Source organism: Megachile rotundata, unplaced genomic scaffold, assembly GCF_050947335.1.
Source record: "Megachile rotundata isolate GNS110a unplaced genomic scaffold, iyMegRotu1 scaffold0581, whole genome shotgun sequence".
NCBI lineage: Eukaryota > Metazoa > Arthropoda > Insecta > Hymenoptera > Megachilidae > Megachile > Megachile rotundata.
In genome coordinates, this window is record NW_027473878.1 from 27,501 (window position 1) to 40,210 (window position 12,710).

Genomic DNA, 12,710 nt, shown 5'->3' on the forward strand with positions numbered 1-12,710 from the left:
ATATTTCGTTTAACGACACAACACCGAAATAGCGCGTATAGCGGAGCACGCTGGACAATACGCTATGGCGCGTACAGCGGACATGCTGTTCGTCGAAACGAATCGAAACCGTGTCGATATAAACGTTTCGTTCCTCCACGGGGGTCTCTTTCTCTTATTTTGTATCGATAAAGCGCGTAAAAAAATGCAAATCCTTTCGTGCCAGAAAGATTTCTCGTTGAAAAGTTTTAGAAGCACGTAACACCGCTTTTCATTTCACGCTTTGCATCGAAACGGTATAAGCACGTAAACCACACACGCTCGCTCGTATTGAACCTCCACAATATCGGTGTTCTTTCGCCTTTTTTCATAAATACCATTTTTTGCAATGAACCAATATCAGCTTAAACGTTCCTTTTTTATTTGGTTCTTCTCTCTCCTCTCATGTGTTTCAGTCATATTAAAAATTGTTGTTCCTCCAAACTCTCTCTATTCTCTCTCCTTTCACTCTCTTTGGTATTTTATTTAAGACACACCGATAAAGGTTAGCGCGTACAGTGGCGTGCTGAACGTACCGTGATAGCGCGTACAACGGACATGCTGTTCGAAAAACGAACAAGAGGAAGCACGTACAAAGGTAGCTCGCGCTAGGCATATATCGATACGAAACCTCCGTTTTTAGTCTCTCTTTTCGTCGTGGATATCGAAGAAGCGCGTAAAAGAAAATCCCGCTAAAACTCTCTCCGTGCCGGAAAGTGTGTATCCGTTGAAATTTTTGAAGCACGTACACCCGCTTTCACGCTTTACATCGAAACGGTATAAGCACGTAAACCACACACGCTCCGTATTGAACCTCCACAATATCGGTGTTCTTTCCGCCTTTTTCATAAATACCATTTTTTTGTGATGAACCAATATCAGCTTAAACGTTCCCTTTTTTTATTTGGTTCTTCTCTCATGTGTTTTTCAGTCATATTAAATTTTTGTTCCTCCAAACTCTCTCTTCTATTCTCTCCTTTCAACTCTCTTTGGTATTTTATTTAAGACACACCGATAAAGGTTAGCGCGTACAAGTGGCGTGCTGAACGTACCGTGATAGCGCGTACAACGGACATGCTGTTCGAAAAAAACAAATCGGAGCAAGCACGTACACAGAGAATTTTAGCTCGCGCTGGGCACATCGATTCTTACAAATCCACCCAAATTTTTATTTTCTCTCTCTCAAAATTTCGTGTCATAGTTACGATACACCGTAATAATATTTTTTGTACGTATAAGCGAAAACTCGATGTAATATCGAGAAATCACCCGTACCGAAAACTCTTCACTTTGGAAGAAGTTTCCATTTCAGAAACCGTTTTTACGAGTCATAGTTACATATTATTTCGTTTCAATATCTCTGCGCTGTACGTATAGTGAAGCATTTATTTAATATTTTACTTCATCGTACCGAAAAACTCTCCGCGAAGAAGAAGTTTTCTCGCGCATCGAGAAAATATTTAGGCGTTCGAGACGCACAAAACATTAAGGGGACGTAATATCATTTCTGAATTTCGGAATAAATATTCCGTTTCAAAATTTTTTAGCCTCTCGACTGAAGGCGTTGTAACGAACAAGTTCGTTCAACACCACTATCTAATTCATTTTTAAAATAAATTTTATAAAACCTTTTTTGGCCCGTTTTAGAACGGTCGGTTTTATTCTATCCCTTTTTAATTTTTAGTAGCCTGTGCCGCTTGAGTCAGTACAACGTACACACCAAAGTGCATACGAGTCACCAGCCTCATGTTAAAGGTTCGTCGCATATGTGCCATTTGGTCTTAGACGCCGACACGCGACAATGCAGTGTGGAGAAAATCCTGCATCGATACCGAGAACACGAACAGTCGAGGCAACACGAAGTTACGCACGAGGAGCGGTGGACTAGTTCTCAACCGAGGTCATAGAATAGCCACGCGCCCGACTCTGTTCCGTCTGGTACGATCGGACCGAACGTCTCCTTATAGGTACCGAACGGCCGGCCGGATGGTCGGCGACGCCGGCCGTTACGCACGGGCGCTTACGATGCTAACGCGCGATCCGAACGTGCCAATTCGAAAGTGCGGTAAAACTTAGCGCGAAAAAATCGATTTTTCAAAAAGTTGTCAAACACGCTAAAAAGTATACGGACGATGTTTTAACAATTATTTTACGAAATTTAATGACAAAATTAATCGAAAAAAAATTTTTTTTCCTTTTCTCGCCAAAATAAATACCAAACGAATTTCTAACGTAATAAACGAGTAACAAATAACAGTATACGTCCAAATAACATACAAGAATCGAGAAAATATTTATATTTTTTCAAAAAATTGAGCAAAAATCTCTCCGCATAGTCGGTTCGGTGCCGAGTCCGAACGTACCAAAGTACCTCCGGCATAGTCGGTTCGGTGAATCGACGACTGACAACCTATATAAAAAACGATTAAAACCTATAGAATAACGTATCACTAGAACATTTATACCATTTTGGCACGTTCGGATTCATAATTAACGAAATTATCGAAAATTTTTCATTGCGCATAGTCGGTTCGGTGAAAAGGTGACTGACAACCTATATTAAAAATGATTAAAACGTATAGAATAACGCACTACTAGAACATTTATACCATTTTGGCACGTTCGGATTCATAATTAACGAAATTATCCAAAATTTTTCGTTCCGCATAGTCGGTTCGGTGAAACGATGACTGACAACCTATATAAAAAACGATTAAAACCAATAGAATAACGTATTACTAGAACATTTATACAATTTTGGCACGTTCGGATTCATAAATAACAAAATTATTGAAAATTTTTCGTTCCGCATAGTCGGTTCGGTGGACCGTCTGATGCGAGACAATGTCCCACCGGCATAGTCGGTTCGGTGAATCGACGACTGACAACCTATATAAAAAACGATTAAAACCTATAGAATAACGTATCACAAGAACATTTATACCATTTTGGCACGTTCGGATTCATAATTGACGAAATTATCGAAAATTTTTCATTGCGCAAAGTCGGTTCGGTGAAAAGGTGACTGACAACCTATATTAGAAATGATTAAAACGTATAGAATAACGCATTACTAGAACATTTATACTATTTTGGCACGTTCGGATTCATAATTAACGAAATTATCTAAAATTTTTCGTTCCGCATAGTCGGTTCGGTGAAACGATGACTGACAACCTATATTAAAAACGATTAAAACCTATAGAATAACGTATTATTAGAACGTTTATACAATTTTGGCACGTTCGGATTCATAAATAACAAAATTATTGAAAATTTTTCGTTCCGCATAGTCGGTTCGGTAGGCCGTCCGACCGGGACCAAGTCCGTTCGGCATAGTCGGTTCGGTGAAACGATGACTGACAACCTATACTAAGAACGATTAAAACCAATAGAATAACGCATTACTAGAACATTTATACCATTTTGACACGTTCGGATTCATAATTAACGAAATTATCGAAAATTTTTCATTACGCATAGTCGGTTCGGTGAAACGGTGACTGACAACATATATTAAAAATGATTAAAACGTAAAGAATAACGCATTACTAGACCATTTATACCATTTTGGCACGTTCGGATTCATAATTAACGAAATTATCCAAAATTTTTCGTTCCGCATAGTCGGTTCGGTGAAACGATGACTGACAACCTATATAAAAAACGATTAAAACCAATAGAATAACGTATTACTAGAACATTTATACAATTTTGGCACGTTCGGATTCATAAATAACAAAATTATTGAAAATTTTTCGTTCCGCATAGTCGGTTCGGTGGACCGTCTGATGCGAGACAATGTCCCACCGGCATAGTCGGTTCGGTGAATCGACGACTGACAACCTATATAAAAAACGATTAAAACCTATAGAATAACGTATCACTAGAACATTTATACCATTTTGGCACGTTCGGATTCATAATTGACGAAATTATCGAAAATTTTTCATTGCGCAGAGTCGGTTCGGTGAAAAGGTGACTGACAACCTATATTAGAAATGATTAAAACGTATAGAATAACGCATTACTAGAACATTTATACTATTTTGGCACGTTCGGATTCATAATTAACGAAATTATCTAAAATTTTTCGTTCCGCATAGTCGGTTCGGTGAAACGATGACTGACAACCTATATTAAAAACGATTAAAACCTATAGAATAACGTATTATTAGAACGTTTATACAATTTTGGCACGTTCGGATTCATAAATAACAAAATTATTGAAAATTTTTCGTTCCGCATAGTCGGTTCGGTAGGCCGTCCGACCGGGACCAAGTCCGTTCGGCATAGTCGGTTCGGTGAAACGATGACTGACAACCTATACTAAGAACGATTAAAACCAATAGAATAACGCATTACTAGAACATTTATACCATTTTGACACGTTCGGATTCATAATTAACGAAATTATCGAAAATTTTTCATTACGCATAGTCGGTTCGGTGAAACGGTGACTGACAACATATATTAAAAATGATTAAAACGTAAAGAATAACGCATTACTAGACCATTTATACCATTTTGGCACGTTCGGATTCATAATTAACGAAATTATCCAAAATTTTTCGTTCCGCATAGTCGGTTCGGTGAAACGATGACTGACAACCTATATAAAAAACGATTAAAACCAATAGAATAACGTATTACTAGAACATTTATACAATTTTGGCACGTTCGGATTCATAAATAACAAAATTATTGAAAATTTTTCGTTCCGCATAGTCGGTTCGGTGGACCGTCTGATGCGAGACAATGTCCCACCGGCATAGTCGGTTCGGTGAATCGACGACTGACAACCTATATAAAAAACGATTAAAACCTATAGAATAACGTATCACTAGAACATTTATACCATTTTGGCACGTTCGGATTCATAATTGACGAAATTATCGAAAATTTTTCATTGCGCAGAGTCGGTTCGGTGAAAAGGTGACTGACAACCTATATTAGAAATGATTAAAACGTATAGAATAACGCATTACTAGAACATTTATACTATTTTGGCACGTTCGGATTCATAATTAACGAAATTATCTAAAATTTTTCGTTCCGCATAGTCGGTTCGGTGAAACGATGACTGACAACCTATATTAAAAACGATTAAAACCTATAGAATAACGTATTATTAGAACGTTTATACAATTTTGGCACGTTCGGATTCATAAATAACAAAATTATTGAAAATTTTTCGTTCCGCATAGTCGGTTCGGTAGGCCGTCCGACCGGGACCAAGTCCGTTCGGCATAGTCGGTTCGGTGAAACGATGACTGACAACCTATACTAAGAACGATTAAAACCAATAGAATAACGCATTACTAGAACATTTATACCATTTTGACACGTTCGGATTCATAATTAACGAAATTATCGAAAATTTTTCATTACGCATAGTCGGTTCGGTGAAACGGTGACTGACAACATATATTAAAAATGATTAAAACGTAAAGAATAACGCATTACTAGACCATTTATACCATTTTGGCACGTTCGGATTCATAATTAACGAAATTATCCAAAATTTTTCGTTCCGCATAGTCGGTTCGGTGAAACGATGACTGACAACCTATATAAAAAACGATTAAAACCAATAGAATAACGTATTACTAGAACATTTATACAATTTTGGCACGTTCGGATTCATAAATAACAAAATTATTGAAAATTTTTCGTTCCGCATAGTCGGTTCGGTGGACCGTCTGATGCGAGACAATGTCCCACCGGCATAGTCGGTTCGGTGAATCGACGACTGACAACCTATATAAAAAACGATTAAAACCTATAGAATAACGTATCACTAGAACATTTATACCATTTTGGCACGTTCGGATTCATAATTGACGAAATTATCGAAAATTTTTCATTGCGCAGAGTCGGTTCGGTGAAAAGGTGACTGACAACCTATATTAGAAATGATTAAAACGTATAGAATAACGCATTACTAGAACATTTATACTATTTTGGCACGTTCGGATTCATAATTAACGAAATTATCTAAAATTTTTCGTTCCGCATAGTCGGTTCGGTGAAACGATGACTGACAACCTATATTAAAAACGATTAAAACCTATAGAATAACGTATTATTAGAACGTTTATACAATTTTGGCACGTTCGGATTCATAAATAACAAAATTATTGAAAATTTTTCGTTCCGCATAGTCGGTTCGGTAGGCCGTCCGACCGGGACCAAGTCCGTTCGGCATAGTCGGTTCGGTGAAACGATGACTGACAACCTATACTAAGAACGATTAAAACCAATAGAATAACGCATTACTAGAACATTTATACCATTTTGACACGTTCGGATTCATAATTAACGAAATTATCGAAAATTTTTCATTACGCATAGTCGGTTCGGTGAAACGGTGACTGACAACATATATTAAAAATGATTAAAACGTAAAGAATAACGCATTACTAGACCATTTATACCATTTTGGCACGTTCGGATTCATAATTAACGAAATTATCCAAAATTTTTCGTTCCGCATAGTCGGTTCGGTGAAACGATGACTGACAACCTATATAAAAAACGATTAAAACCAATAGAATAACGTATTACTAGAACATTTATACAATTTTGGCACGTTCGGATTCATAAATAACAAAATTATTGAAAATTTTTCGTTCCGCATAGTCGGTTCGGTGGACCGTCTGATGCGAGACAATGTCCCACCGGCATAGTCGGTTCGGTGAATCGACGACTGACAACCTATATAAAAAACGATTAAAACCTATAGAATAACGTATCACTAGAACATTTATACCATTTTGGCACGTTCGGATTCATAATTGACGAAATTATCGAAAATTTTTCATTGCGCAGAGTCGGTTCGGTGAAAAGGTGACTGACAACCTATATTAGAAATGATTAAAACGTATAGAATAACGCATTACTAGAACATTTATACTATTTTGGCACGTTCGGATTCATAATTAACGAAATTATCTAAAATTTTTCGTTCCGCATAGTCGGTTCGGTGAAACGATGACTGACAACCTATATTAAAAACGATTAAAACCTATAGAATAACGTATTATTAGAACGTTTATACAATTTTGGCACGTTCGGATTCATAAATAACAAAATTATTGAAAATTTTTCGTTCCGCATAGTCGGTTCGGTAGGCCGTCCGACCGGGACCAAGTCCGTTCGGCATAGTCGGTTCGGTGAAACGATGACTGACAACCTATACTAAGAACGATTAAAACCAATAGAATAACGCATTACTAGAACATTTATACCATTTTGACACGTTCGGATTCATAATTAACGAAATTATCGAAAATTTTTCATTACGCATAGTCGGTTCGGTGAAACGGTGACTGACAACATATATTAAAAATGATTAAAACGTAAAGAATAACGCATTACTAGACCATTTATACCATTTTGGCACGTTCGGATTCATAATTAACGAAATTATCCAAAATTTTTCGTTCCGCATAGTCGGTTCGGTGAAACGATGACTGACAACCTATATAAAAAACGATTAAAACCAATAGAATAACGTATTACTAGAACATTTATACAATTTTGGCACGTTCGGATTCATAAATAACAAAATTATTGAAAATTTTTCGTTCCGCATAGTCGGTTCGGTGGACCGTCTGATGCGAGACAATGTCCCACCGGCATAGTCGGTTCGGTGAATCGACGACTGACAACCTATATAAAAAACGATTAAAACCTATAGAATAACGTATCACTAGAACATTTATACCATTTTGGCACGTTCGGATTCATAATTGACGAAATTATCGAAAATTTTTCATTGCGCAGAGTCGGTTCGGTGAAAAGGTGACTGACAACCTATATTAGAAATGATTAAAACGTATAGAATAACGCATTACTAGAACATTTATACTATTTTGGCACGTTCGGATTCATAATTAACGAAATTATCTAAAATTTTTCGTTCCGCATAGTCGGTTCGGTGAAACGATGACTGACAACCTATATTAAAAACGATTAAAACCTATAGAATAACGTATTATTAGAACGTTTATACAATTTTGGCACGTTCGGATTCATAAATAACAAAATTATTGAAAATTTTTCGTTCCGCATAGTCGGTTCGGTAGGCCGTCCGACCGGGACCAAGTCCGTTCGGCATAGTCGGTTCGGTGAAACGATGACTGACAACCTATACTAAGAACGATTAAAACCAATAGAATAACGCATTACTAGAACATTTATACCATTTTGACACGTTCGGATTCATAATTAACGAAATTATCGAAAATTTTTCATTACGCATAGTCGGTTCGGTGAAACGGTGACTGACAACATATATTAAAAATGATTAAAACGTAAAGAATAACGCATTACTAGACCATTTATACCATTTTGGCACGTTCGGATTCATAATTAACGAAATTATCCAAAATTTTTCGTTCCGCATAGTCGGTTCGGTGAAACGATGACTGACAACCTATATAAAAAACGATTAAAACCAATAGAATAACGTATTACTAGAACATTTATACAATTTTGGCACGTTCGGATTCATAAATAACAAAATTATTGAAAATTTTTCGTTCCGCATAGTCGGTTCGGTGGACCGTCTGATGCGAGACAATGTCCCACCGGCATAGTCGGTTCGGTGAATCGACGACTGACAACCTATATAAAAAACGATTAAAACCTATAGAATAACGTATCACTAGAACATTTATACCATTTTGGCACGTTCGGATTCATAATTGACGAAATTATCGAAAATTTTTCATTGCGCAGAGTCGGTTCGGTGAAAAGGTGACTGACAACCTATATTAGAAATGATTAAAACGTATAGAATAACGCATTACTAGAACATTTATACTATTTTGGCACGTTCGGATTCATAATTAACGAAATTATCTAAAATTTTTCGTTCCGCATAGTCGGTTCGGTGAAACGATGACTGACAACCTATATTAAAAACGATTAAAACCTATAGAATAACGTATTATTAGAACGTTTATACAATTTTGGCACGTTCGGATTCATAAATAACAAAATTATTGAAAATTTTTCGTTCCGCATAGTCGGTTCGGTAGGCCGTCCGACCGGGACCAAGTCCGTTCGGCATAGTCGGTTCGGTGAAACGATGACTGACAACCTATACTAAGAACGATTAAAACCAATAGAATAACGCATTACTAGAACATTTATACCATTTTGACACGTTCGGATTCATAATTAACGAAATTATCGAAAATTTTTCATTACGCATAGTCGGTTCGGTGAAACGGTGACTGACAACATATATTAAAAATGATTAAAACGTAAAGAATAACGCATTACTAGACCATTTATACCATTTTGGCACGTTCGGATTCATAATTAACGAAATTATCCAAAATTTTTCGTTCCGCATAGTCGGTTCGGTGAAACGATGACTGACAACCTATATAAAAAACGATTAAAACCAATAGAATAACGTATTACTAGAACATTTATACAATTTTGGCACGTTCGGATTCATAAATAACAAAATTATTGAAAATTTTTCGTTCCGCATAGTCGGTTCGGTGGACCGTCTGATGCGAGACAATGTCCCACCGGCATAGTCGGTTCGGTGAATCGACGACTGACAACCTATATAAAAAACGATTAAAACCTATAGAATAACGTATCACTAGAACATTTATACCATTTTGGCACGTTCGGATTCATAATTGACGAAATTATCGAAAATTTTTCATTGCGCAGAGTCGGTTCGGTGAAAAGGTGACTGACAACCTATATTAGAAATGATTAAAACGTATAGAATAACGCATTACTAGAACATTTATACTATTTTGGCACGTTCGGATTCATAATTAACGAAATTATCGAAAATTTTTCGTTCCGCATAGTCGGTTCGGTGAAACGATGACTGACAACCTATATTAAAAACGATTAAAACCTATAGAATAACGTATTATTAGAACGTTTATACAATTTTGGCACGTTCGGATTCATAAATAACAAAATTATTGAAAATTTTTCGTTCCGCATAGTCGGTTCGGTAGGCCGTCCGACCGGGACCAAGTCCGTTCGGCATAGTCGGTTCGGTGAAACGATGACTGACAACCTATACTAAGAACGATTAAAACCAATAGAATAACGCATTACTAGAACATTTATACCATTTTGACACGTTCGGATTCATAATTAACGAAATTATCGAAAATTTTTCATTACGCATAGTCGGTTCGGTGAAACGGTGACTGACAACATATATTAAAAATGATTAAAACGTAAAGAATAACGCATTACTAGACCATTTATACCATTTTGGCACGTTCGGATTCATAATTAACGAAATTATCCAAAATTTTTCGTTCCGCATAGTCGGTTCGGTGAAACGATGACTGACAACCTATATAAAAAACGATTAAAACCAATAGAATAACGTATTACTAGAACATTTATACAATTTTGGCACGTTCGGATTCATAAATAACAAAATTATTGAAAATTTTTCGTTCCGCATAGTCGGTTCGGTGGACCGTCTGATGCGAGACAATGTCCCACCGGCATAGTCGGTTCGGTGAATCGACGACTGACAACCTATATAAAAAACGATTAAAACCTATAGAATAACGTATCACTAGAACATTTATACCATTTTGGCACGTTCGGATTCATAATTGACGAAATTATCGAAAATTTTTCATTGCGCAGAGTCGGTTCGGTGAAAAGGTGACTGACAACCTATATTAGAAATGATTAAAACGTATAGAATAACGCATTACTAGAACATTTATACTATTTTGGCACGTTCGGATTCATAATTAACGAAATTATCGAAAATTTTTCGTTCCGCATAGTCGGTTCGGTGAAACGATGACTGACAACCTATATTAAAAACGATTAAAACCTATAGAATAACGTATTATTAGAACGTTTATACAATTTTGGCACGTTCGGATTCATAAATAACAAAATTATTGAAAATTTTTCGTTCCGCATAGTCGGTTCGGTAGGCCGTCCGACCGGGACCAAGTCCGTTCGGCATAGTCGGTTCGGTGAAACGATGACTGACAACCTATACTAAGAACGATTAAAACCAATAGAATAACGCATTACTAGAACATTTATACCATTTTGACACGTTCGGATTCATAATTAACGAAATTATCGAAAATTTTTCATTACGCATAGTCGGTTCGGTGAAACGGTGACTGACAACATATATTAAAAATGATTAAAACGTAAAGAATAACGCATTACTAGACCATTTATACCATTTTGGCACGTTCGGATTCATAATTAACGAAATTATCCAAAATTTTTCGTTCCGCATAGTCGGTTCGGTGAAACGATGACTGACAACCTATATAAAAAACGATTAAAACCAATAGAATAACGTATTACTAGAACATTTATACAATTTTGGCACGTTCGGATTCATAAATAACAAAATTATTGAAAATTTTTCGTTCCGCATAGTCGGTTCGGTGGACCGTCTGATGCGAGACAATGTCCCACCGGCATAGTCGGTTCGGTGAATCGACGACTGACAACCTATATAAAAAACGATTAAAACCTATAGAATAACGTATCACTAGAACATTTATACCATTTTGGCACGTTCGGATTCATAATTGACGAAATTATCGAAAATTTTTCATTGCGCAGAGTCGGTTCGGTGAAAAGGTGACTGACAACCTATATTAGAAATGATTAAAACGTATAGAATAACGCATTACTAGAACATTTATACTATTTTGGCACGTTCGGATTCATAATTAACGAAATTATCTAAAATTTTTCGTTCCGCATAGTCGGTTCGGTGAAACGATGACTGACAACCTATATTAAAAACGATTAAAACCTATAGAATAACGTATTATTAGAACGTTTATACAATTTTGGCACGTTCGGATTCATAAATAACAAAATTATTGAAAATTTTTCGTTCCGCATAGTCGGTTCGGTAGGCCGTCCGACCGGGACCAAGTCCGTTCGGCATAGTCGGTTCGGTGAAACGATGACTGACAACCTATACTAAGAACGATTAAAACCAATAGAATAACGCATTACTAGAACATTTATACCATTTTGACACGTTCGGATTCATAATTAACGAAATTATCGAAAATTTTTCATTACGCATAGTCGGTTCGGTGAAACGGTGACTGACAACATATATTAAAAATGATTAAAACGTAAAGAATAACGCATTACTAGACCATTTATACCATTTTGGCACGTTCGGATTCATAATTAACGAAATTATCCAAAATTTTTCGTTCCGCATAGTCGGTTCGGTGAAACGATGACTGACAACCTATATAAAAAACGATTAAAACCAATAGAATAACGTATTACTAGAACATTTATACAATTTTGGCACGTTCGGATTCATAAATAACAAAATTATTGAAAATTTTTCGTTCCGCATAGTCGGTTCGGTGGACCGTCTGATGCGAGACAATGTCCCACCGGCATAGTCGGTTCGGTGAATCGACGACTGACAACCTATATAAAAAACGATTAAAACCTATAGAATAACGTATCACTAGAACATTTATACCATTTTGGCACGTTCGGATTCATAATTGACGAAATTATCGAAAATTTTTCATTGCGCATAGTCGGTTCGGTGAAAAGGTGACTGACAACCTATATTAAAAATGATTAAAACGTATAGAATAACGCACTACTAGACCATTTATACCATTTTGCCACGTTCGGATTCATAATTAACGAAG